At 37.5% G+C, this 27,771-nt stretch overlaps 1 long non-coding RNA gene across 1 annotated transcript in view; it reads right to left on the bottom strand.

The window, feature by feature from the left end:
- LOC145693471 (uncharacterized) overlaps positions 1-27,136 on the bottom strand; it is a 62,565-nt gene extending 35,429 nt beyond the window's left edge. The window contains exons 1-2 of the long non-coding RNA XR_014132789.1: positions 27,073-27,136; positions 7,540-7,616 (exon numbers count right to left, since the gene is read on the bottom strand). This is a non-coding gene — a long non-coding RNA (uncharacterized LOC145693471). The remainder of the gene's footprint in view (positions 1-7,539; positions 7,617-27,072) is intronic.
- Positions 27,137-27,771: the final 635 nt, after the last annotated feature.

Genomic DNA, 27,771 nt, shown 5'->3' with positions numbered 1-27,771 from the left:
TTCATTTGCAAGCCTACCGTGAAAATTTTAGGGGGGCCAGCGAAAATTTAGGGAAGCTCGGCTCCACTAGACTCCCTGGATACGGGTCTGCTTCGTAGAACCTATTTCGTAAATGTTTACATAAGTACCAAGTCAAATTCCGTAAATTGTTTTCAATATGCATAAGGATCATAAAGTTGTTTACAGCAATTTGATATATCAAACTATTCCGGTGATATGAAAAAAGAGAATAGTTAAATTTGATAGATATATTGATTAAAATGGCGTATTAGCTGGAACTTTAAAAAGTTGATTTACTTTGCTTCTATAACATTACAACAATCCTTGCTGGTAGGTGTAATTACAACAAGTTCTCGAAATTACATAATTGTGCCAGTGTTGCAAACTTTACAAGTATTTATCATATCTCCAAAACAGTTTGAGATATCGATTTCCTGTAAACGGCATTAAGATCTCCATATCTATTGAAAGCCATTTATGTAGTTGGATGAGGTATTATGTAAGTAGTTTGTCGAGATAAAGGGTTTAGAAAACTCGAATTTTCTATCCCTTGTATTTTTCTTTATATTCATTTGAAATCAGTTATATTATGACCATAGTTTTGAACAATAAAATATTTTCGATGTGCATTGTTCCGTCCTTTTAACTTACTTTATTACTGCTACAGAGGGTACCAACATTTGAATGATTGTAATATTGTAGCGTTGTTAGTTTGCAACATTGAATTACACATTTTATATTGTAAGTTTTCCTTTAATACACGTATCGATTTTAAATATGTAATAATCTGACGTAGTTTCATTTGAAAAAATACAATTTTATGTTAAGATGGCAACACTGTTAACTTGGTGATACCCTAAAGTACGCTAAATGATACCCCTGCCAATGTTTGCTTAGAAGAAAAATTCAACATCTTTTGTCTATTAGTGTAAAAGTTACAAGAGCGTATCAATATGAGAGTAACGATAGAATATTCTACTGCAATATACAGTAACTTCTGTTGTCGAGAAATGATTTAAATTAACATTGCAACAGGAAATCTGCCACCGTTGTGAGTTAAAGAAAGGCATGTAAAACGTAAATACTAACTGAAATGTCCCTTCTTCACTCTGGAAGGATAAGTTTATAAAAAGAATTTGAATCTCTTCCTCTCTTTGGATACGTATTTCAATGAAACTGTACTGGTAAAAAAAAAAAAAAAAAAAAAAAAAAAAAAAAAAAAAAAGTAATCATCCTTTCTCATCCCCACCCATAAATCTTCTCGTCCCTGTAGAAATGTAACTTGAAGTTAAACGACATTGGAGATGTTACTATTCATCTCAGCAATCCCGAGAATTTATGGATTAGGCATTAACATCGGTCGTTCTCGGTTATTTTTACATCTCACCCCTTCCCTTTCCCATCCTTCAAAGGCAAAAGATGAATTTGATATTTGGAGTGTCACTATTCAACTCAACTGCCCCGAAATCTATGGATTACACACTAATATCGGTTGTTTTGGATTATTTTTATTTGTCATTCCTATCTCTCACCTCTCCAAGCCGATTGGATCAATGTGGACGTAAATGCCATCGAGAGCATCACTATACAATCTCAGCAACCCAAGGAGTATGGATTTGACACTAATATCAATCGTCATTGATGTCACTCTCATTCTTTCCACTCCACCCGTCACTTCCATGCCGGTAATGTAACAAAACATAAATTACACCATGATCTACTCATGTACTAAAAAGTTACCTTTGTAATTTAAAGAGCTCGTGCGATGCTAAATTGAGTTGAGTTGATTTTAGTATAGCGTCCCTTTCAGCAGCGAGACTATATGAGACGTGGACCTACTGATTAACGTGGAATCCGAACCACATGAGCTCCCGCCGGGAATCGAACCCGGGTCTCCCACGCCAAAGGCGCGTACGCTAACCGCTTAGCCACGGAGGAGCTCCGATGCTAAATTGAGTATAAAGTTTTGAACCGCCTCTGCTCCTTTAGATGCGCCCTTCGGGAAAGGTAATATAACAAAACCTAAGTTAGGATATATGCCAGCTCATGTAACAAAAATAATCAAAATCGGTTCAATGGTCTATGAGGAGTTATACATCAAACATTTTACATTTCATATAAACATGACTTTTGTCGCTGTGCAATATTTCATTATTGAATAACGTCGGAAAATGAATTAAATTACGGTTGCAAGTTGGCACACTGTTCCCCAATCATTGTGAGTTAAAGGAAAGCAAGTAGAGAAATAACTTTCTACTCACAAGGGACATCATCCAAATGTCCTTCTCCGATTTCAATGAAATTTTTGTTTCTGATAGAGGGCATGTATGCATTATTTGTGATGACAGAAATTTTTGCCATGGTGCATGTTTTCTATTTTCTTTTCTTTTTTTCTTTTTTTTTTTTTTAATAGGCTATACTTAGTACGTGCGTAAGTCCCTTACATCCGCGTCTAACCCGCGTATTAATGATAATAAGTGGATAAAAACTTCGGTAATACATATTAGGCCTGGAGGGAAGTGGTATGGTAAGGTTAACCTTGATGGCACCCATCTTGAAATCCGCCATTTTGAATGAAAGTAAAGTTTTGAAAAATGAGAAACATAGCATGAGACAACTTATTCTAATAACAAACTTTCCTCGCAACTCTTAAAAAATGTAATAAATTTAGAAAACATGAGTCATGGCAACAATTGCAAAGTGCCAGTTGGAATCTTAAAACATGTGAAAATTAGGAGTGTTTCGAAATTGAAAGATCGAATAATGGACGTTTGCTGCACATTGGAAACAGTCTTAAATTCATACTGGTTAACTATAGAACAAAAATGAGCATACCATTGGATTTTTGGGAAAGTTGCTATTAAAATGAGGTGTCACATGCTGTTTCTCATTTTTCAAAACTTTGCTTTCATTCAAAATGGCGGACTTTAAGATGGTTGCAGTCAAGGTAACCTTACCGTACCATTTCCCTCTAAGCCTAATATGTATTACCAAAGCTTTTATCCACTTATTATCATTAATACACGGGTTAGAAGCGGAGGTAAGGGACTTAGGTACATAGTAAGTATAAACTATTAATATGCCTGTAACTTTTCCGGTAATATGCACATCTTAAAACTAACTTCACCATTGTTTTCCTGATTAAATTCTAGCGGGAAATTATGTATCATATTACCCATTTCCATTTTAAAAAACTTGACCTTAATTGAAAATTGCGGATTTCAAGATGGCTGCCGTCAAGATCATACCTACCATACGACTTCCCCCTAGGCCTTATAAGTATCCGCATGGTTGTTCCTCACTTTCTCTCATTAACCCTCCGTTTACAAAGGGTAGTAAGGAACTTCTGCAGTAATCCCTAATAAACACATCACAACTCTTAAAAAATTAAGAAAAATGCAAAATTGCAAAAATTTCTGTTTTCACAAATAATGTATACATGCCCTCTATCAGAAAAAAATATTGAAATTGGAGCCGGACACTTGAGTGATGTACGTTGTAAGTTGTCATTAATTTTAATGTTAATAAGTATGTTATATGTAAACTTCACTTTTTAAAACTTTTGTAAAATGGACTTTGGGTTGGGTTTTTCCTATAACCTTCATATGCTAGAAGTTGCTTTTTTTTTTTTTTTTTTTTTTAATGTTTGGAACAATGAGATCACGATCACGAAGCTACAGATTCGTGTCCCAAAAATTGTTCTTTGTTATCTAAATAATGACTATTCTATGGAAAATTAGCTGAAGTATCATAGAATATCATCAAAATTTTCAAGTAAATTCAGGGTGAACTTGAAAGATGTGCACAAATCCCGGGACGTGATTCGTGACATCAAAAGAAGACAAAGAGTCCCCTTACATGTTCTCGAATTCTGCGTTTTGTACACTGTAAAAATTTCATAAGTAAATTTAAAAAAAAAAAAAAAACGGTGGCAATCTGTTTGGCACTCCTCTATGTAAATCAATTTACACTTATAAAGTAAAATTACTAATATGAAATGATGTAAAATTACAATTTTATCAATAAAAATATCATATTTTCTTATTACTGTAAATTTGTAAAAAAAAATCCAGCAAATTTTGTAATTTAATCTAAGGAAATGTGTATCAACTTACAAAATGAAGGATAAATGATTCTACAGTGATGTTTGACAACTTTTTTTTTCAGTGTACGAGTGACAAGGGTGCACGGGTGTAGCCAATGAGGGACCCATCGGGGCCAGGTCCCCACAAATGGTTTCCTGCTCCCTCCCCCCCAAATGACCAGGTTTTAAAACATCATAGTAAAATTATCTCGCTTCATTCATTTAAAAGTAACAAAGTTTATTGACAATTAATAATTTATGGTAAAATAGTATGGAGAAATATTGTTTTTCCATACCGATCGAAAAATAGTATAGCATCTCTTCCTTACACCAAATCGAAAAATAGGATACTTTTTTGTGACAGCAGATTACACAATTTACTGCGATTTATATTTGACAGTTTGAAGACAAACGTTTTAACAAGGTACTACAAATACAGCCATAAAACAAAGGTACTAAATTGATTTGTAAGTACAGTATATTTTATATGCTTTAACAAGTGTTTTAAAAGACATAGAGGATGGAAAATTTGGTGAGAAGCAATGCTTTTATTCAATTTGGATTTCATTCGCTCTCTCTTTTATTTCTACTCAGTGTAATAGAATAATTTTTTTTTTTTTTTTACTCATGAATAATAAATAAATTTTTTTGTCAGGAAACCATAAAGAAATTAAGTGAAATTTCAAAGAAAATCAATCTTGTGTAGATAGGCTCTGTATACAAGATCTTAAATTTACATATAAAGGTAACCAAGAAAAGTTTTGTTGCTTTTTCACCCACCACCTTCGAACATCGATATGTCACCTAACCTGGAAGATTAAAAATAGTCCCCATCAGCATCGACGACCTTCTGAAAACGTTCTGGAAGGCCATGTAATCCATCGCGGTAGAACTTGGTGGGCCGTGAAACGAAGAAAGTATCAGGTGAATTTGGGATTTTTACAAGGGATTTGAACTGGCGTTCTCTAAGGTGATTGTCCAACGAAAGGAACAGGTGATAATCGGACGATGCAATACCCGGGGAATATAGTGGTTGCAATATTGTTTCCCATCCAAGGCGGAAAATGGTGTCCTGACTCATCCTAGCCACGTGGGACTTAGCGTTGTCCCGTAAACGAGGACCCATTTGCAATTCAGAAGTGATGGCTCCAGAGGTTTGAGGCAGAGCATACCTCAACTGCTGACACTACACAGTTGCTATACTCTGACCAGCTGGTAGCAATTTCCCGATGCACGATGACCCAAACACACAGAAGGACCTTCTTCTGGTACAGTGATGGTTTCGGTTGTTTTAAAATCGGTTCATGAGATGCTAACCAATGATGACGGCGCCATGGAGCTTCGTATAGGACACACTTTTTATCACATGTCAACGCCCTGTCCAGAAATGGCTCCGAAACAGTAAATAAACACAGGCGACTGCCGCGTTGCCTTTTGGCCCGGAGAGACCCATCGACCCAACTTGTAGTACTTCACAAGTTGATGGATGTGCTGCCGAATGGTTTCTCTACACACTGAATTGTAGTCCCAGCTCCTCTTTGTACATGTGTTGGTCTTCTGGCACGTGGTGTTTTCGGGTGTTTCGTCATCGTCCTTAAACTTGTTAAACCATCGCTGCATTGTCCGCGTCATCACGACACTCTCACCAAAGGCCTGGCATATCTTCTGTCCCGCTACAGCGGCGTTTGACCTCCATTTGAACTCGTTCAGCATATATGCTCTTATGACGCTCTGTGGATTTCCCATGTTCCCTCTGTCTTTATGCAAGTTCACGGTGTGTCTGAATTGCCACAACCAGGTAGTATGTTGGGTATACCCACACCAACAACTGACGTTCGCCTTATCCCCACTCCCATTCAACTCACTGTGTGAAGTCCAATTGAACGCAAACCTCCACGAAAAGGGATAGAACTTTGTTGGTTACCTTTATAGTTATGCACAAAGTATAGCGTTTGGTCCCGGGCATAATAAAAACTATCTTGAATATAATTTATGAATAATAATAATAATAATAATAATAATAATAATAATAATAATAATAATAATAATAAGAAGAAGAAGAAGAAGAAGAAGAAGAAGAAGAAGAAGAAGGAGGAGGAGGAGGAGGAGAAGAAGAAGAAGAAGAAGGAGAAGATAAAATAGTGTTTTTAGTCTTCCAGAAGGAAACGAAAATTTTCCTTTCTTTCAGGTCTCCAAAACACTAGCAGCAACACATTTTTTTTTTGCTTTGTACATTGTAGCTGCTCTCTCTCAAAAACGACGCCCCCCCTACACAAACCTGCTGGCTACACCCCTGCAAGGGTGCCAACTAGGAATCGGAAATCAAATCCTGACAATTGGAATGAAACAGAAAATTTTGCTCATACTTCGGAAGGTTATTCGTGACAGCAAAATAAAGTAAAAAGTCCCGTTGCATGTTGTCGAATTCCACGTCGTGTACGAGTGACAGGGGTGCCAACTTGGAATCGAAAATCTAAGTACGAGTGACTTCAATACAGAACGTTATAACACTCCACTGAGTAGGTCGGTAACACTGTCTTTAACGTAGTGAGTCCCCACCATTGCCAGTGACATCTACAGATTCAACCTACAAGTGAAAAGGGACCCTCGGCGATCAACTAACGGCTACCGCAATCGCCTAGATAAAACCGGTCCTTTGTGTAACCAACATCTTCTTCGACCATAGTTCGATAGATCCTACTCTTTTTTTTTTTTTTTTTTTTTTACGCAACTAACATCCAGTAATTTGTCCTGGGTGAATGGCATAATGCCAACACAATCTGAAGAATATCAATAGTATATTCGTCCAGTTCTTGTGCTGCTTGACTTCAATCTCACTGGTAGGCTGGCAGGAGTAACCTGTTGGTGAATCATGAATATGAGTTCTAATGACAAGGAAAGATATTGAGGTGACATCATTATTCGGGATAGTGCTTCATCAAAAATATTTTTTAAAATATTTATTAATATTGTTGTATATCATAATTTATGACGCTTGATTTTAGAAAATGTACCAAGTATCTTTGTCCTAACTTTACGTTAAATACGTTTTGAACTTGTGGTTGATTGGTTTATAGTGATTAAGGTAATTATGAGACAGCAAAGCCATTAGGGACGCGGTCATACTATTAGGCTAAACTAGAATGGAAATCATTACTCTTGTTTGTATCGAAAGCGTCTAATCTAAAGAAAATTTTAACTTACAATCTTGTGCACCGAAAGCAAGCAACATTTTAAACCATTAAAACATTCGGAGACTATCAACAAATTTGTATTAATATTACATTTTTATATTGTATATATATTTAATTATATGTACTAAATTTCTACCATGTTCTACCATGTTGAATAAACTTCAACTAATAAAACATATTATTAGAAAAAATTTTTGAAAACGAAATATTTTCTCTTATAATTAAATAAACTTAAAATTTTTGTGACGAAGAAATACTTACAATTGTCTATTGTGACTGCATGTATGTCCTCCCTGCTCCTCATTCGTGAACAAGGATTTCCTTCGGAGTTTTAAGGACTGAAATGAATAAAATAATAATCTAATAAATGGATTTTCTAAATTCAACGAGATACTTGTAAATAGGTATCATACAAAAAAAAAAGTGTTAACTTTGGAATCAGCAAATATACCACTATAATACAAGCAAGAAATAAATAAGTCCTCGCAGGCGTAATGCTCTCTACGAACGTTAGCAACGGAGGCGGGAGGGGAAGAAATGTAAATAATTGGTTACAAAAAGCCACAGAAAGTAAATGTGTAGGGATACTAAATGTGCACACTTATGCAGGGCAGTCGTGTACCACATAATATCAAAAGAACGTTTTCCTTCGTCCTTAGGAATCCGCTCAAGACAATAATTGAGAGACAACCTCGTCTGGAAAATACAATCATAATCTTCCAAGTATTCTAGGTGAGTATTCTAAGTGACTATAATATTCTAAGTGACTATAATATTCTAAGTGACTACAATGGTCAAACATATTGGAAGAAGCGTTCAATTACAGTGCACAAAATATTCGCCGGACCATCCACCAGCTTCGAAAACGGTATACAATGAGTGTATTAAACCATATGAGTTGATTGCGCTTAGGAGAAAATGTCACATTTCTTTGTTGCCTCTTCAGGGAAAGTATCCGTGTCTGGAAGAGTTCAGACATGAAATAAGAAGTGGGTTTATTGCAAAACTCCACGGGTCGATATCAATTTAATTGCGACCACATGAACCCAGTTTCCAACAACCAAATCCGTCACTGACTCAACAGAAGCTTGTGGTCTGTGTGCCTATATAATTCGTCCACCATATATATTTCTCATATTCTCCTGAAGTTGCACCATTTGATCACTTGTTGCTCCATTCGTTAGACAATCATACGCTTTAATTAATCATTAACTGTATGCCTTTTTGTTAGACGTTCCTCTGAGTTATTTCACCGGGGATCCATAGTTTGTCTGATCATTGGATACAGATTATTGCTGCTGATGACAGCTATTAGATACGAGTAAAAATTTCTACCTGTCACATCATCATTTAGCGAAGTAGCGATTTCATAAATGGTACTGTCAGTGCAAGAAACAGTGCTCATGCAATCGGGACAACCTTACAGCAGCAACAGGCAGTAAGTGTTGACAAGGAACTCAAATGGGGACAGAGAAGCTTGTGGATGAAATGGAGACGGATGAGAAACGCATAGGACACTGGTTACTTCTTGGATTCGATAAACACAGTGTGAGATTTGCAACCACCAGAAATACTCGGGAAGTCCACGGACAAAGACAGTTGATAATGTCACGTATTGCTGCAAATTTCGAAATTTGAGAGACGCAGATAGAAGCTGTCAAGGTCAACCACGACCTTGATGTCTTGCATTGTTTACTGAAGAGATTCTTGTTCAAGTCATAAGGAACAGCCCGAAGCCAATTTATTGAAATCAGCGGTCACCTTCCAGATACAAAAGACAATGGTCGAAATGCTGCCTAAAGGCTGAGTTACATCATCAGCTAAGTAAAGATCAACGAGAGGGATAAGTCTCAACTTGTGCTTCCTTGCATTCTCAATACCAAAATGACAAGTTCATGCCACACATTGTCACACCAAAGAGAAGTGGATTATTGGCCGGAACGCGGATTGTGTGTCTGTTGCTGAACTGCCTCCATTGACTTTCAAACTAGAACTTCGTCTCAGGAAGGTGTTGCTTAATGTGTGGTGGGTTGTGAAAGAAATAATGCAGAATGGATTATCCAACGTGATCTTTAAATTGCATGTGGCTACCGTGACAAATTAGAAATGTTGGAAGGTTTAACAACGCCTGTCCTACTTTGCTGACCTGGCCTCTACAAATTACCACCTATTTAACGCATCACAGAGCTCCGCTGGGATTTTTTAATATGAAAATTGGCTTGTGTGAGTTCTTCGACTCCAAACATGCGAACTTTTATCGGCGAGTAATTCATCCCCTATCAGAATGATGGAAAGATGCTATCAATAATGATGATGATTATACAGAACATATCATAAATAAATAGAGACATTGCAATATATTGAAATATAATTATTTCAAGATAATTCATGGAAGTAACTTTTTTGTAATTTCAAGTGTGGACATTGTGAAGATCCCACAAGAAAAATAATGATCCCGCGACATAACGAAACCAAAAAGTTGAGTGATTTTGAACATAGTTGGATTGTGAGACAACATGACTTCAACGCAAGATAAAGACAAAATTTCCCGAAATCATCAAATTCCATTGTCTGCCATCAATCTGGTCATTTCCCAGTTTATAAGACATCAAAAAGCAAGTGTGAGCCCACGTTCTGGCCAACCAGGCCCAAAGCAACGCCAGTTAACAGCTACTAAAAGGGTGTGAAACAAAATCCCAAATGCAAGGCTGTGGAAAAATACCTGAAAGTGAACCAGATTACACCTGTCAGCTATCTGCAGCAACTAAACTATTATGGAAAAGTAGCAAGACGTAAACCCTTGTTTACCACAGCCAATATTGTTAAGCGGAAATAATTAACACCAAAGATGGGGCGACACGATGTTAACTTTTGGAGCTAAATAATTTTCTCTGCTGAGTCCATATTTTCCCAATTTCATCCAGCAGGCGCACATGAGTCCGGAAACAATTTCTTCAAAAGTTGGACCACTTCAACCACTTCAACGATCGAACATAGAGGGCTTTTACTGATAGTGTGGAGAGCTATTTCGATCTCTGGACCCTTCCGAGTTGTTAGAATATATTAACACACTCAACAGTGTTAAATATATTGATATTCTGCAGATGGGTCCATAACCGATATTTTCCACTGGATTACTTCCAAAACCAACAAGTCTGTTTGTTGAAGATGGCACCTCTTACCATACTGCCAAAAGGACCCGAATTTGGTAGACAGAAAATAACATCCAAAAACTACCTAGAATCAGTCAGTTCCCGGATATGAATCTATCGAATATGTTCGAGTTATAGGTAGATCATGATGTCTCCAAATACCCGCTTCCCCATAGAGAACATGAACAGTATTTTTATGAAGAATGGTCAAATGTCCCTCGCCAAAATGACGGAGCTCATTTCCATTCCATGTCCCAACTGCTCAAGACTTTGCTTCGAGCTAAAGGTTAATCAACAAGCTATTGATGGATAATATATTAATCTGTATCCATTGGTTACCATTTGATTTTTTAACAAGTGGGTAGAGTTCAATAAACGGAAAAGCCTATAAATAGAGATGTATATTTGCTTATGGTATGTCTCTGTACATAGTCTTAGGTAAGCTACATTTTATAATGTTGTTTGTCTTTCGTCTGCACAACAGAAGCGGAACTCTTGTTCTTATCTAATATTTCTGATTTTGCAGGTAGTCTTATTTCTTGATATCACCTCTCTCTGTACGGTCAATACTTCCATGATAAGTTTCGTCAATACTGGATGAAGTCTCTTTTATCTCTTAATACATACAAGTATACTATTCATAAAAGATGCATAGAATATCGTAACGCATAGAAAGCAAAAAATAAAAAGAAAGAAAGAAAGGAATGAAAGAAAGAGAGAGTAAAAGAAAAAAGAATAGAATTGTCACCGTCAGAATTATATCAGAATGTCTTTCGATTTTGTCCTTGAATATATTGTATCCCAAATTTTGTTCGGACATTTCGTGCTGGCTAATTGTCGTGCTCGCTTCCGGCAGAGGAGATCTGGGTTCTACTCCTGGTGGGGAGCTATATGATTCGGATCCCATGTTAAGTTCTAGGTCCATGTCTCATATAATTTTGGTGCTGAAAGGGCCGCTAAATTGAAATCCAAAACAAAGAAAGTTCTCGTAATATGCATGATAAAGTCGAACATAATGACTTACGCAAAGAGGGAGTTCGCAAGTTTTAACCCCTACCTTCAAGAAAATATTGTTAGAATACAGGGATGGCAGTAAGGGTGGGCAGGGGAGGGCGGAGGCCCACCCATCCGCCCACCCCAATAGAAGTAGAGTAATGAAGGTGACATCCTGTACTTCAAAAGCAATAGGTATTACTTTGGATTGTAATGTAAAAGGTTCTAGGACTCTGTTTAACTCTGCAATGAACAATGATTTTAAGACAGATACTTGTAGTAATATAATGATGCCAAAAGTCGTGATTAACCTTTAAATTACGCAGGCTTTAAATTCCAGGACCTCGTAAACTACGAAACCATTTAAACCGATTTCGTTAAAATCATTGTTCGACTGTGGGGTGAGAGCTGAAAAAGTGGGGATTCCGCATTGCAGCGTCGGGTACGAATTCAAGGGAACACCGCCGGACATCGGTGTTGGTGCAGCGGTTCCGCAACAAGCAGAGTACGCAGACATTACAGGACCCAGAATCGCTGTAGACCCTGTCGAGTAGGCAACTGACGCATGGAAGACATGGACAAAAGTAAGCATGCGTACAGGCAAACATGCACTGTATTTTCAAGGATGATACACTACAGCTCGTACTGGTGTCCGTGATGAATAAGTATCACAAAGAATGACACTAAAGGTTTCAGAAGTCTTACAAGAGTCTTACCTGTGGCAACACCAAAGAAAATGCTCAAAATAACTTACACCACTCTGAACACAGGCATTCAGACGTCGTCGCACAGACCAGCGCACACGCGAAACGTGTCTGGTTCTTCCCGCAAAGCGTCACAAGCGGCTTGGACGCGTTGTTCCAACGTTTAGATATCAGGTACCGGAGTAGCATAAAAAAACAGTTTTGAGATCCCCCCGTAAATAGAAATCCAGAGGGTTTAAATCCGGCGATCGGGCAGGCCATGACATAGGACCGCCACGGCCGATCCACTAGCCCGGGAAAACAGTGTTCAAATAATCACGCACGGGGCGACAGAAATGCGCCGGGACACCATCGTGTATATATCACATACGTTGTCGTAAGACCAACGGCACATCCTCCAGAAGTGTAGGAAGTATCTCGCGCAAGAAGTCTAAATAGATAGATTCAGCTCTCACCCCACAGTTCGTACGTAAGCCATACGTAACACGTCATAGTACATACGTCTGTTTCACTTTTCACTGCCCCTACCACGTCTGCTTTGCGGAATTCCCTTCTTCCTGTATGGACTCCCATTGCGCAGTTCAATCTGCTCCATTCAGTTTGCACCATCAGTTCCCTTGAGTATGATTTTCTTTCTCATTTTGTGGACCGACGTCACTATCTCAATTCGTTCGGGAGATATTCTACTTTACCCACAGTGTGTGGGCGATCTTTTGCTGGGTTCCTGCTGGAACACGCCGCCTCTTTCGACTTCTGTTCATGACTTGTTTCCTTGTTTCCAGTTGTGGAGTCACCTCCCGAAGTGTATCCATCCACACTTCATATCGACAACTTCATTGTTGGTCACCGTCAGTAAATGGTGGTTATGCAACCACACATATCTAAAATGACGCGTCCATCAATTCGTCTCTGAGATCTCGACATGGTTACAAATGTTTACCAGGTGGGAAACCTATCCATTCACGCCTATTTTGACGTATCTTTACCTGACAGTTTGTCCGGGAGTCCCTACGCTCCTTTGGGGAATCCCTTGTGGAATGATTTCACGATTTCGACATACCCATCTTTGAATAGAGCAGGTGTCATTCCTTTGAGGTGACCATGCCGCCTTGCCTCTATCATTCGAAATAGAGAAGATATAGCGCTCTAAAGTGTATTTTGCCCCGTTTTCGGTATCATGTAGCTCCGAAACTGTGTGTCCTAGAGAAAAGAGCATCGGGAATTTTTTCTTGTTTCGGTGTCGGGAATCACCTCCCGAATTTTGTCGGTGGAGTTTCCTATCACCCTGTATGTATCCTTACAGGTATATATGGTATATCTATATTGCTAACTTGAGTTTCAGTTTCAAACATATCTGTATAAGCTATGATCAAACAATCATGCTGTCGAATTTCCCTATTCTTTTAGTAACATAAGTCTTTGCTGTTGCATATAGAGATCACCTCAAAAAATTCTTGTTTTACTTTACCTTCTTATTGCGTATTTTATGTTATTAACAAAAGGTAGAGTATTATCTGTTAGTCTGTGTTGTTTGAACCTTCTTTTATTTGTATGCATTTATGTGCATTCTTGGAGGGACAGGAGGTAAAGCTGTCTTGAGCTTCGATTACACAGGCACACCATTATTATTGTTTTTAAAAAAGCGGAAATTGAGATAGTGTGTACCACGCCGAATTCGGTAGGTCGAGCATCTAGCCTCGAACTCCCGCAGCCCATCCTAAGTTCTGCATTTCTTCAGTCCCACCAGCCGAATGCCGGAATTGTACCTTCTATAAGGCTAACACAGCTGTTTTCCCCATCCTTGTTCCTCCCCTATTTCGGTCTGAGCCTTAGATAACTAATGAGTGTAAAAAATGAAACATAATTATTGTCAAAAACATGTCTACATTGCCCAGTTCTCATTTTCATTGTCAGCCCACCCAGCAACTACGTACGCCTCTTTCCGCCCACCCCATCAAGCGTTTCTGGCGCCGTCCCTGTTGGAATATAAACATTTTTCCCATTAAGATTTATGTATATAAAAATGACGCGTGGGTTTGGCACTTTCTCTCATTTGCTTGAGGATAGACAGAAGTTAGAGAGCATTTTATAAATATTTTGCAGCTTGGAATGCCCTTAATTGGGAAGTTCTAGTCCGAGCAAGATACTAAAAATTCGGGTTAATCATATGAATCTGAAGAAGTAGCTAATCTACTTACAACTGTGTAATATATACTGTACAGAGTTTCCAACCTCAGAAAACAAAATTATCGATTTTCACCTTTAAAATTATCGTATATTACGAAAAAAAATATCGTATATTCGTTATTCACGTTGTAATTCTAGAAACAAGTATAATACTACTACTAATAACAGTAATATATCGAGCTCCAAATCGACACCACTGTCCTCAGCATTTTAAAAATCGTTATTAACACTACTCTGAACAACAACAATATTTCAACCCAGTCTTAAATGTAGGCATAATTAAATTTATAGAATGGATGCAGAGTTGCTAGTATTTGCCAACTCTCAAATCGTTATTGATTTATTTTAGTGGGAATGACTGTTAAAAAGCCCAATGTATATGTGTGTTCTATAATTATTTAATGCACATTTACAATTTATTTGCACATTCAAAAATTTCAAAAAAAAAAAAAAAAAAAAAGTGTGCGTTCTAAAATTATCCCATATTTACCTATTATCGCAAGGGCATAATCGTATACAGCATTAAAACTTAAATTATCATATATCACGATAAATAATCCTATAGTTGGCAAGTCTGATGCTGTGGTTTCGAATGTGTAATGCTATACGCATAGTTCAGGAGTTATCAACGAAGGGGAAATTGTTCTAGAGAGAACCTGTTCCTTCACGAAGAGAGGAAAAAACGACAACTGGAATATGTAAGGTCACGGCAACAGTGTTGCCATTTCGAAAGTAATTGTACCGCACAGAAACTGTACAATCTACAATGTGCAGCCTCACCCTCACCTTCAATCGACTCCTTCACGCTCGCCCTCAGCCACCCTTAACCTCAATCGATTCCCTCAAACTCACCCTCACACTCATCTACCAAAATGAGGGTGAGTGAGAGTGAGGGCGGCCCTCTTGAGAACAAAAATGAGTGAGGATGCACATCTCTGGTCTACATGGAGATTTTAAAAATTAATTTGACCTAATTATTTATGTTATATTTTAGTTTGCTCATTAGCAAACTTGCACTTACACCAATATTAATGCTTAAAAATTCTAGACATGGTTATAGTTCTTATGTTAATATTGAACAGCATAGCACCAGCGGCGCACATTTGTCTTCAACATTGGGAGAGGGAGTAAGACCTTTTTTTTTCTGATGTTCAAAATATTTATGAAGTTGAAAAACAATGTTGTGGAGGATCAGGGGAGCAGAGTTGTCTTCAACATTGGGAGGCAGCCAGATTTGAAGCTTATTCTGGGGACATATCAATTTCATCTCGCTTTCCTTTGTGGCAATTAGAAACAATCAGATTTTTACCCAAAAAGCACATTTCAAATCGGAATATCGGGGGGACAATACCCCCACTTCCAAGATTGGAGTGAACATGTCCCTCTCATCTCCCGCGATTCGCGCCAGTGCATAGCACGAAAATTAATATCACTCAGTGGCATAGGTAAGGGTGCTGATCTGGCTCAACTCCTCCCTCTTAGTGCAATAAAATTGAAAGTAAATTGAGTAATTACTTCCATTTCTGACCGTCATGTTACTTTTTCTAAGCTCCCGGAATAAGCACACTGGCGTTGGTGTGTGTATGAATGCTTGTAGATAGGTGTCCCTTTACTTCACGAGCAGTTGTGTATGGCTATTCAATCGTGTTGTAATTAGGGATGGCCGGATCCGGATCTGGCCGGATCCGAAGATCCGGATCTGATTGGGTCCGGATCCTTTGGATCCGGATCTCGGATCTGGATCCGGATCTCGGATTTCGGATCTGGATCCGGATCTCGGATTTCGGATCTGGATCCGGATCTCGGATCTGGGTCCGGATCTCGGATTTCGGATCTGGATCCGGATCTCGGATTTCGGATCTGGATCCGGATCTCGGATCTCGGATCTGGATTCGGATCTCGGATCTGGGTTCGAAATTCGGATCTGGATCCGAAATCCGGATCTCGGATCTTGATTCTTATCCAAACCCACATCCCATCCAAATTATGATAAACTTGAATATCTAAAATTCGCCGAAAGTAATTTCACGAAGTCCTGACAGTGAAGAAGAGAACAGAAAATTAAGACGAATATTGACAAGTCTATTTGTTTCCTTCATTCTATTCTAAAGATCAAATGTTTGGCTTACTTAAGAAAAAAAAATGATCCGGATGAGAGTTCGAATGTCGAATCTAGTTCCACTCGATTGCAGGACCGAGATGATTATTTAAAATTCCTCAATGCACCTATTTCATTGACAGTTAAAAAAACATAAACAGTTAAGACAAGTATTGACTACTTTTTACGTATATTTATCTTGCTCTGTCTGCTCAAAATATCAAATGTATACCCTACAATTAGATTTAATAATTATTTAGTAAATCACAATATGAGCACCGAGAATAAACTATGAATCTTGGTTCCTCTTATCTAGATTTGAAATTTCGGATTCATACATAGAATCAGGCTGAAATATAAATATTTGAGATCTGGAAACCGAAACATGTGCTAGTACCAAGATCGTAGCCGTTTGTACAGTGGCGTATTTACGATTTTGTTTCGGGGGGAGGCTTTGCTAACTTTCGGGAGGAAGCTTTGCCTGAAAATGTGAAAATTCTGTAGGATATTTCATATAGTTTACTATAGTAAGTAAGATTTCGGGGGGGGGCTTAAGCCCGGAAGCCTCTCCCCCAAAATACGCCATTGCGTTTGTACCTAGGTAATGCGAGCGGAAGGCACTTGCACTAATTCCGCATGTAGTTTGAGGAACACGAGAAATTAAAAACAGATAAATATTCTTTTTCAGGAGTAAGTCGCGCTTTAACATGACTTTTCATGAGTTTTGTGTTCAAATATGAAAACTGTAATGACAACTTGTTTGAAATAAAAACCTTTTCATTTTTAACAATAAAGTTAGATACTTTCACATTGGAGAAAAATTAGCAAGGCACATACCACTGGTTAGGGTGCTGATTCTTATGGAAGCTTTCACTTGAACCGGAAGATTTCCTCATGTTAGTATCGGATTGCCACAATTCACCTTGCTGAAAGACGTGGTTTATCAGGAGGTCGGACAAGATTCTTTTGAACGTAGCCTGTAGACTGCTTCTAGTCTCAATTATTCTCATATAACAAGACTAGCCATATACATAGTTGGTTCGAAATAAGTTAAAATATCACTAATTGACCTTAAGGGGATGATCGTGATTTAAATATTCGTATATCAGAAGAGATGTGAAAGTTAAGTGGTAAAATAAATCCGATAATTCCGGAATAAAGATATTTATATGCAACCTAATGATAGCAATAAAACTCTTTATGTAACATTTTCAAAGCTAAAATTAACAGTTATCTTCTTGAAGAGGGTTTACGGCAACATAGAATATTACAAATCCAATTATTATAAGTAGTACCTCTGACAGCCCTGCATTTCACATCACCATCGCCCTTCATCCTGACAAGTGGGCAATTCACTTACCCACAATGACTTTTCAGGCGTTCCAGTGACATCAATATCTCAGTTTGGGTTTGGGATCATGCTTCGGTGAACCTTGACTATCACCATCAGCAGCTATTAGAGAATTAGAATTTATTTCTGTATTAGATAATGTGGGTAACTATAGCTTTTCGTCTATAGAAGTCGGAGAGTGTATGGTATTATCGCAGGAAATATTTGATACATAAAACTTAGATTGTCAGTATTTAGGAGCAACTTTTAAAATAATCAGTTACTGTAAATGTGCTACAGATTAGCCGAGAAAACCCGACAGCCATAGTCGAGTGGTCTGCGGCATTAGGCTGTGGATCCTTTTACTGTAAATGTCTTGCATTCAAATCCCGCTTCAAATGAACGTAAGCCCGATGGTAGGAACCAAAGGACTGTCGTGCCAAGAATTTAATTTGTTTTAATTATCATAAATGCCTTCTTTATTATTAAATTTTATCCAATATTTTCTTTTCAACCAGTTTGCGAAACTCAGAGCTAGCTACTTGTTTTCTTTTTAATTCATGTTCATAGTTAGCACAACTAATCACTAAGGAAAAACAATCATTTCAATAAAATCGCCTCGCGTCTTTCGTAGCTCTAAGTTATTTTCAGCTTTTTTTTTTTTAAGCTGAATGGCGTTTTATCACTTTCCCCTCGCTTTCCCTATTTTTTTTCTAGTTTTACCTATGTTTCTTTGCACGGATATTGTGCCTATATGTACGTGCTTAATGTGTTCGTTTACAAAAGCGGGCCATTTTCCTGCCACTATAGAAAGTAGAGTGCCCTGTATCAGAGAAATATTAATTGACGTATGTAAGTGAATATATCTGTGATGAAGTCATAATTTCTCAGTTTTTGCATCGCACATAGTTTCCTCATCCTCATTAATCTCTTCACCCCCGCTTCCTGAATTCCAGTTCTGGTATTCTTTCTTGAGCAAGGCCTATGTAATGGGAGACTGATGTCTCATGTAGGCTTATTAACTATATCATCAGCAATAAAGAAAGTAGGGTTTAATTTGCACTAATTTTAGAACATTACGTTAATTAAATAATAATAATAATAATAATAATAATAACAATAATAATAATAATAATAATAATAATAATAAGTGAGCTCAGGCTACTTGTTAGGATTCTTGCTTCGCAATTGGATTATACCGAGTTCGAATTCGGAGACCAGCTATCCTGACTGAGGATTTTCCAGGGTTGTTCCTCAGTTATACTGGGCAAATGCTAAGTTAGTACCTTGATCTAAGGCTCTGGAGACCTTCCTTCCATTCCTTTCCCAATGTTTTCATCTGTTGATTATTACAGTGTAAAGTGGCCTCTGAGGATGTATCTGGTAGCTTATAGTAAATAAACAATAACGACTTAATATATCTTCACGAAACGTGTGGGTTAATTTACCTATAGCCTTACAGTCCCAATAGATAACTAAAGTTTTAATATTAATTTCCTGACTTTTAAATACTATTTTCATATTGTTTCAGCTTTCAATTATCTCATGTATGTTCCACCGAGAATTGAACCTGAGATCACATGAACAAATGCGAATATGTTAAATATTTTTGAACACTAATATACAAAACACAAAACGCTTCAAAGATACGATGCATGGATATGTTTTGGTTACGTCCTGCAATGTATGATTAAAGAAAACTGGAGGGTGAAGAAGAAATAACAGAAATCTCTTTTATATTTACTCCTTCAACAAACTCCTGACCTCAGAAGGGCAAGCCATAAGTTAGGTAATAAAGTCGTACAACGAACACTTTTATTAATACTAATAATACTACACAACCATATCGCTCCCCTGAAATTCTCGTGTATATGTTTAAAGATCTACTGTTGTTCCACGCCAACCAGTCTATATTTTTTGTTGTACCTTCGAAGTGAAAGATTTGTTGATGGTTGGACTCTAGTGAGTCAGAAACTACTATTAATAAAGAGTTTGTTTTGTCCAGTATTCCTGCGATTAGAAGGGTCTTATCTAAAAGATATTTCATTTGTATATGAGAAAATAAGAAAGTTTATATAAGAAAGTAAATATTGCAAGGTTAAAATAACATAAAGAACAAAGGTAGCACAAACGTGTTATGGAAACATTTAAAAGCACAGCATCCTACTATATTAGTGAATCCGAAAAAAGTTTTGACGAATTTTAGATATTCAATTTTATCATCACAATTTCAGATGTAGGTTTGGATACGAATAATATCCGAGATCCGGACCCAGATCCGAGATCCGAATTTCGGATCCAGATCCGAGATCCGAGTTTCGGATCCAGATCCGAGATCCGGACCCAGATCCGAGATCCGAGTTCCGGATCCAGATCCGAGTTCCGGATCCAGATCCGAGATCCGGACCCAGATCCGAGATCCGAATTTCGGATCCAGATCCGAGATCCGGACCCAGATCCGAGATCCGAATTTCGGATCCAGATCCGAGATCCGGACCCAGATCCGAGATCCGGATCTGAGGTTCGGATCCGAGATCCGGATCTAGGTTCGGATCCGAGATCCGGATCTGGGTTCGGATCCGAGATCCGGATCTGAGATTCGGATCCGAGATCCGGATCTGGGTTCGGATCCGAGATCCGGATCTGAGGTTCGGATCCGAGATCCGGATCTGAGGTTCGGATCCGAGATCCGGATCTGAGATTCGGATCCGAGATCCGGATCTAGGTCCGGATCCGGCAAGATCCGGATCCGGATCTCACTGGATCCGGGATATCCGGATCCGAAAATTTTTGGCCATCCCTAGTTGTAATACGAGCAAAATTGGATGAAAATCTGTGACATACGATTTTAGTGGTATCATTGGCGTGAACCAGTTGAACAGTGTGAAGAACTTGCAAATACGAAAATATGCGGAAGAGAGACTGATAACTTGGAGTGGAAGCGAGTGTTCAAGTGGTTATTTTGAGAGAAGAGAATCATACTCTGCAAAAAATCTTTCATCGATTGGGCGGAGCAGTGCAGTAAACGGAACAGGCGTTAAACCACTCCGAAAGAACCAATAGAACTGTAGAGCAGCCATTTCTAATCGCTTTTAAGTAAACAGAAGCCCAGCGCCTTATAATCTATGTTCTTGCGGGTGTGATTGCGATTAAGAAACCATTCCTTCAAGCAGGAAACATAAAATAAAGATACTCTTGGCCCAAAAAATAAAATAAAATACAAATACAAATACGAATAATAATAATAATAATAATAATAATAATAATAATAATAATAATAATAATAATAATAATAATAATATAAAGACTGGAACGATGAAGAATGAACGAAGACACTAACAATGCTGTGTCGTCGTCTTGAAGAGTGCTTGCACGCAGAAGTTAGCGTCAGTATTTGGGGATGTTTTATTAACAGAGTACCAAGTTGATAATTTAAATGAAAATGAAATGAAATCTTTAAGTTTTACGTCCCACGATTATGCTGGCTAGGCTAAAAGAAACGGTGATGATGAGAAGTGAATGAAATAGTGGAATGAAGAAAGTGGGAGGAAACGGGAGAACCCCGAAAAAACCCACGTGCACGGTGTTTGTTCACCACAAATTGGCGCGAGCTGGGATCGAACCAAGGACTTTGATAATTTATTTCGAATTAATGGCATAATGGATGGAAAAGGGTTTCAGAACGTCTGAGTGAGGCATGGAATTTCATCAGGAATGCGGATTTGGAATTTGTACTACGATAGGATTACCATCTTAAATATTCTTCCAAGTTATGCAGTAATTATCTGTAATGCAAAGAAGACGCTTACATCACTATCACTCGTCATAGTCATCGGATTTATTACCCATTGAGCTCTTGTATGATGAACTTGACAGGACAGTTCGTAAATAGATGTCAACGAATACTGGAAGTCTTTGGAAGGTTTATCAGAGGTACTGGAGTCACAAAAGTTGAATAAATTAATCAAACGAATGGAACTTGTAAATATCTTATCAGGGCAATGAATCAGAATTTCATTCAACGCAAACATACTCAATATTTTTTTTCTCAGTAGAAACAGGGCCCAGTGTTTTAATATCTTTATATGAGCAATGATATTTATCTTACAGAACAAGTGCAATCTACTGGATTATGTATGCATACATGTCTTTTTTTAGGGGGGAGGGGATTTTTTGAAAATCTGTAATGTGCTTAGGCTTTTGACAATTACAAAAGATATATATATATATATATATATATATATATATATATATATATATATATATATATATATATATATATATATATATATATATATATATATATATATATATATATAGTGTGTGTGTGTGATAACCGTGTAAGTGTTTCTGTATTAGAACCTACATATTATAATACTTATACACTATTCAATTTTTGAGTGATTCTGCCGTAATACATTCAGTAACGAGTTTTTGTATAGCCGCGACTGAATGTTAAATCCACTGTTGGCAACAATTTGGTCATTATATTTAATAATAATAACACAAGAACTACATTAGAGCTCCTCTGTGGCTAAGTGGATAGCATACGCGCCTTTGGCGTGGTAAATCCGGGTTCGATTCCCGGCGAGAGCTTATGTGGTTCGGATTCCACGTTAATCAGTAGGTCCCGTCTCATGTAGCATCGCTGCTGGAAGGGACGTTAAACTCAAAATCAACTCAACTAAACAAGAACTACGTTGAAGGGGGGGCTGAAGTATATAGCCTTGGGCACCACAATGCGTTGATTCAGTCCTGTACAGGGAGGGTAATTAATTGGTTTCAAACGTTATATTTCTGACCTTTCCAGGCCAGTAAATGTAATGACTTCTATCAAATGCATTCTATATGTATAGATATACTTGTGGGTATGAGTCCTCGAGTCCCCCCCCCCCCCCCGTTTGAATAGTTTCCTGCTACGCCATTGTCGTAACTAATAATTTTCAAATAATTTAATTGAAAGAATATAATTTATAAATTATAACTAAATCGTCACTGTGTATTACTCTAGAAATACACAAGTATTAATGCTCAAATGTAAATATTGTTACGGACCTTGCCCTGTCGTGAAACAATTAAATCGAAACATTGCAGTTTTAAGTTGCAATTAAGTCGTCAAAACAAATAGTTTTAAATCTGAAATTGCCTGCACACTAGCGGCATCTATTGACGTCAAGGACGAGCTAGCGACATCTAGTTCTTACTGTCCTTTGAAACTAGCACGACGTATGATAAACTCGTCTTTTAAAAGTAGGATTTTCGTAGTACTACTGTTAACCTCCCGTATTGTGAAAATCCCCCTAGCCAGGAGGAATCTGAAATCACTACGCAATAACGTTCCTCATAGCCAGGGGTGCACTAACAGGGGGGCTCTACCGGGTCTGGGCCCCCTTTCCAAAACTTTCTAACATAAATTTGTGCACTTTCTCAATAAAACTATACTTGTTTAACAAATGAATGTTTGACGCAACAAGAAAATGTGATCGTACAGTTAATCTGTACTTTTCCTCTTATAGAAACAATCTAGTTCTATCATTTTTCTGAATATACAGGGTGTCCAAAAAGTAGGTATACAGACCAGCATCTATCAAGTAAGACATTTTAATTTATTAATATAATGAATTTATTTGCTTTGGTTTGTTCCGAGCTTAAAGTATAAGTGAAAACAAATTAAGAATAGATAAAGAAGAAACCAAGTCAAATACTTGTATGGATAACGATAAGTAAATGACATAAAATGTCATGACCGATCAGTACGAAACTGTATGCCTACTTTTGGGCCACCCTGTATAGGTGGAGTGTGTTACAATTATTTACCTTTTTTCGGGTTCAGAATAATATACGTTCAATACTACATAGACGTAGTGGCTTGTAGTGCTGGACGCCCAAAGCCAGGACCCTTCTCAACGAAAATTTCTGGGCTTGGGCTTGCCCATAGCAGTATGCAATTCCAGTTTATTGATCGCTCAAAGTAACATTTCAGATGACCTGTAACGTGTACAGTGGTTCAGTGAACAAACGCTTATATCCAGCGCGAGAGGGCCGTTGTTCGATTCCAGGCCGTGGGAGTATTTATGAGTTTTGTTCTATTTTCCTCCCAAATTCTCATTCCACCAATTCTTTTACAATCATTCACTTTCATTAATCTCGGTTAGCCTACAGGGTACGTACACTACATGGAAATTAAAAAACAAACAAAAAAAAATCATCTCATTTTCGTTCCTGGTGACATAGAATGTCTAGGATTTGTGAGAAACCTAAAGGAATAGTTGCAAGCAGCACAAAGTTGAAAGAAAAAAGTAAATGAGGATAAGAAGATAAGGTACAACGACATTTTTCTACCGTGTTTCCTGTATTGATTATCATGTACGAAATACGTATGACCCGATTTTTAATATTGAAACGTTGGCAACGCTAGAGCAGAAAATGACTTTATTGACTCATTGCATGCAGGGCAAATTACGTCTGCTTTGTTGTCACTCTTCCTCAAGGGCACAGTGTCAGCCTTGAGTTTTCATTACCAACAAGCATGTGCCACGAAATGCAAACTGTCGTGATATGGAAAAGTTGCATAGAGACGATGTATGTTTGTTTATATGCATTTGGTTGCTAACGCAAAACAGGAACAATCAATACACTTGAAAACCAGTCAGTCTTTTGGAGTTTTGTTTTCCTCAAATTAAACAAAACTACAATAAAATACAATAATAATAATAATATAAAGTACAAAAATGGAAAACATTTTCTTAAGCAATTAATCTATATACAAGTTGTTAACATAGTATACCAACAAACTTTTTAAGATGTGATTCCTTACATCAACATATACTGTATATGGTTTCTGAAATATGCATTTTTAGAAGGGGCATGTGTGACTTACGTTAATATGAACCTCCGCTTCACGCTACCTCGTATTCAAAATAACGCGAATTGCAATTTATTTTTTTCCACGCTTTTGTCGTACCTAGCTCTGAACCTTGCACTTTTCCTAATAGGTCAATATAAACTTCTATACTTACTTCGATATGAGGAATCACCTCTTCGCGTTTGTCGGTATAGTTCATTAACACCCTGTACATGTATAAAAGAGTAAATACACTGACTCAGTCACCGATTTACTCAACAGATCTCCAAAAGTATCTGGAGTATAAATCGTAGAAAGTTTTGAAATGTATAAATACTCTTCTTGCACTCTATAGTGTAAATAAAACGAGATTTTCTTAATTGCAGCGATTAAGGGGAGATAGGGGGCTTGAATGAGTTAATTTCATTACTTTTTTTGTTCGTTATCAGGTGTTTTCATATTCAATCAGTTCTTAAAATGTTAGGTACTTTCACAATTTCAACCATAATTTTCGAAGATATCCTGTATGCTATACTGTGAGTGCGAACTTTTGAGCATTTCTGGTTGCATAAAGAGATAGGATATGATTGTAGAAGGAGACTGTTCGTCTCTGTATGGTCTAACTAAAATTATTCTTACTGTTAGTAAAAAATATAAGTAAATATAGAAATATATGGAATATGGTATCGTTATGTGACTTCTGTAGCTGTGTAAAATTTTATCTGGTATGAAGTCGAAAAATGAGTTAAGATTGCAAGATTTCAGGACATTCCCCAACCATTGTAAAGTAAAGAAAAGCATATAAAGATTAGTAATGTCACCCCTTCCTTCCTCAACCCTCACCCCTTCTCAACCCCATACCATTGGTAGCTAAATGTGGCCTTGGAAGTGTCATTGCGTTTGACCACACTTTGAAATACACTAGTTTAGTAACTATCACGCACATCTATCACGCAATTAATCTAGCCAGGGTACTTTGTGTCCCCAAGGAATGTTAGGGGAAACCATTCTTAATGGTCTAGTGGATAGCGCGCACGGGACCCCAGGCTCGATTCCCGGTGAAAGAGCATTGTGTTGGTTCGGATTGCACTTTGAGGTGTAGGTTCAGGTTCCACGGTGCTGAAAAGAATGCTAAATCCCAATCCTACCAACAAAGTTTAGAGGAGACAAACTATGTATTAATTAGCCAAGGATGAACTCTACATTCTGAACTATGCATTGGTACATTATTGCACTGGCGTATTTAGGAGGGCTATCGGGCTCAAGCCCCTACCTTCGAATTTAATTTGTTAGTTTTTTTTTTGGGGGGGGGGTATTCCATCTACAACAATAATCCTTCTTACCATTTCTAAAAAATTCATTGACTTTCCATTTTCTTATTCTCTTTGTTCAGAAATAATACTGTATTTGTCAAATTTTATTCCATATAAGAACTGCGTCTTTTTTTCCTTTCGTCGGTTCTCTTCTCTGTTTCTTTTTCTTAGTTGTTACTTTCTTTCATTTTTCCTGTCATACTTCTTCCGACCGTTGTCAGTTGTGATTCAAGTCGGCCTTCCTCAGTAACACCAAAACTAAGAGGAGCTGATAAACGAAACTGGTGTTCCACACTAACTTTCATGGGTATTAACATAACGGGACTTCAGTTATTATAGCAAAGGAATATTTACATCGTTTAATTATAAAGAAAAGTAAATGTTAGAATTAAAGAAAGTCAAGAGGGGAAAATAAGTAGCCTGGTAAATTAGGTAGGCCAAGAGGATGCTTCTTTTTCTTTCTATGAATAGAATCAAAGGTTAGATTCACTACTAAACTTCTGTGTGTATCATATCACATACGATTCATCAGTCTGCAATTCTCGCCATTAAAACTGCAATCAGTATATTTCAGCTTCGACTTGTGTCAACATTTTCTTTCAGGTTGAAACGTACACAGATAAAACTGAATATTTCCATTTCTTTTCTAAAATGAAATCAGTTGAGTTGAAATGAGATTACAAATATTCAACTTATGTTTGCAGGGGGCGGGGCGTCATTTCAGATTTTCCTGCGGAGGGAAGGGAGATGTAAGATCCTCCTCCAAGATACGTGTTTTACTTTTTTTTTCCCTAGTACATTAGTAGACAATAGATTAAAATATCTTTAATTCTCAAAGTTAAATGGGCAATTCTCTCCTCCCCCCCTTCGTGCTTCCCCAATGACGCCCTTCTGTGTTTGCCCTGTTTGGGTTTTAAAAAAAAAAAAGGTGAAAAGGAAAAAATATAAGTGCATATTCACATGTTGTGCATAGTCCCCCCGAAACAAAATCCTAAATGCGCCACTGCATTGTTGTCTATAATATTAAAGAGTTTACATATTAGACCTATAATCTAACAATAGTTAACTTTATATTCGAAAGCGAATGTTAACTTTGAACAATTGGTGTGTTACTTATCGTGAAAAGAATTTATGAAATGAAGATAGCAGAACAGTACAGATAATGCATCTTACCTTAACAATGGCTGCCACGGGAAAGGAAGTTTAAATTTAGAGATACTGACTACATTGCAGATATTCAAACAGTGTTGCAATATGTATTCATAGTTATATCACTTTTATTGATCGTGCCTTTACAACTTATGCAACGAGGTTTTATATTGAACGAAACATGACGCAAACTAGAATTAGCCTATTTCCGGTAAACTTTGCGTGACCGTACATTTCATAACTGCCAGTTTCAGACGGTATCCTGGAAACTATTTCATTGCTCTCGGTTACTTAAGTGGAATTTAGCGTCTTTTTATCACCACCGAGACTATTCTATAAGATAAGACCAGCGCCCCCCCCCCCCAAGGATTTGAATCCTGAGGCCAGGAACACAAAAAACACACACTTTACCCATTTTCACCACGAAAGAGGTACGAAAACTATTTTAAGTATGGTGCAGTCTTGAAATGCTTTCTATGTGATACTTTACATTTCAAGGCTTAAAAAGTTCAGTTAACTTTAACAAAGAATGTAACATTAGAGTTTTGACGAAAAACATATATCCAAAGATGACGCATATATCAATCCATACATCGTACTCAGTTGAACAAAATGACGTAAATGGATTTAAATCCTGATGCGTTGTTTTAAAATATCAATTGTTTTGTTACCCTAACAAATAGAGGTATATCGTGTACAACACGTAAAGCAGTTTTTTTGGTG

The sequence above is a fragment of the Thermobia domestica genome, chromosome 8, assembly GCF_964235325.1.
Source record: "Thermobia domestica chromosome 8, izTheDome1.hap1.1, whole genome shotgun sequence".
Classification (NCBI taxonomy): Eukaryota; Metazoa; Arthropoda; class Insecta; order Zygentoma; family Lepismatidae; genus Thermobia; species Thermobia domestica.
This window is presented reverse-complemented; position numbering and strand designations above follow the sequence as displayed.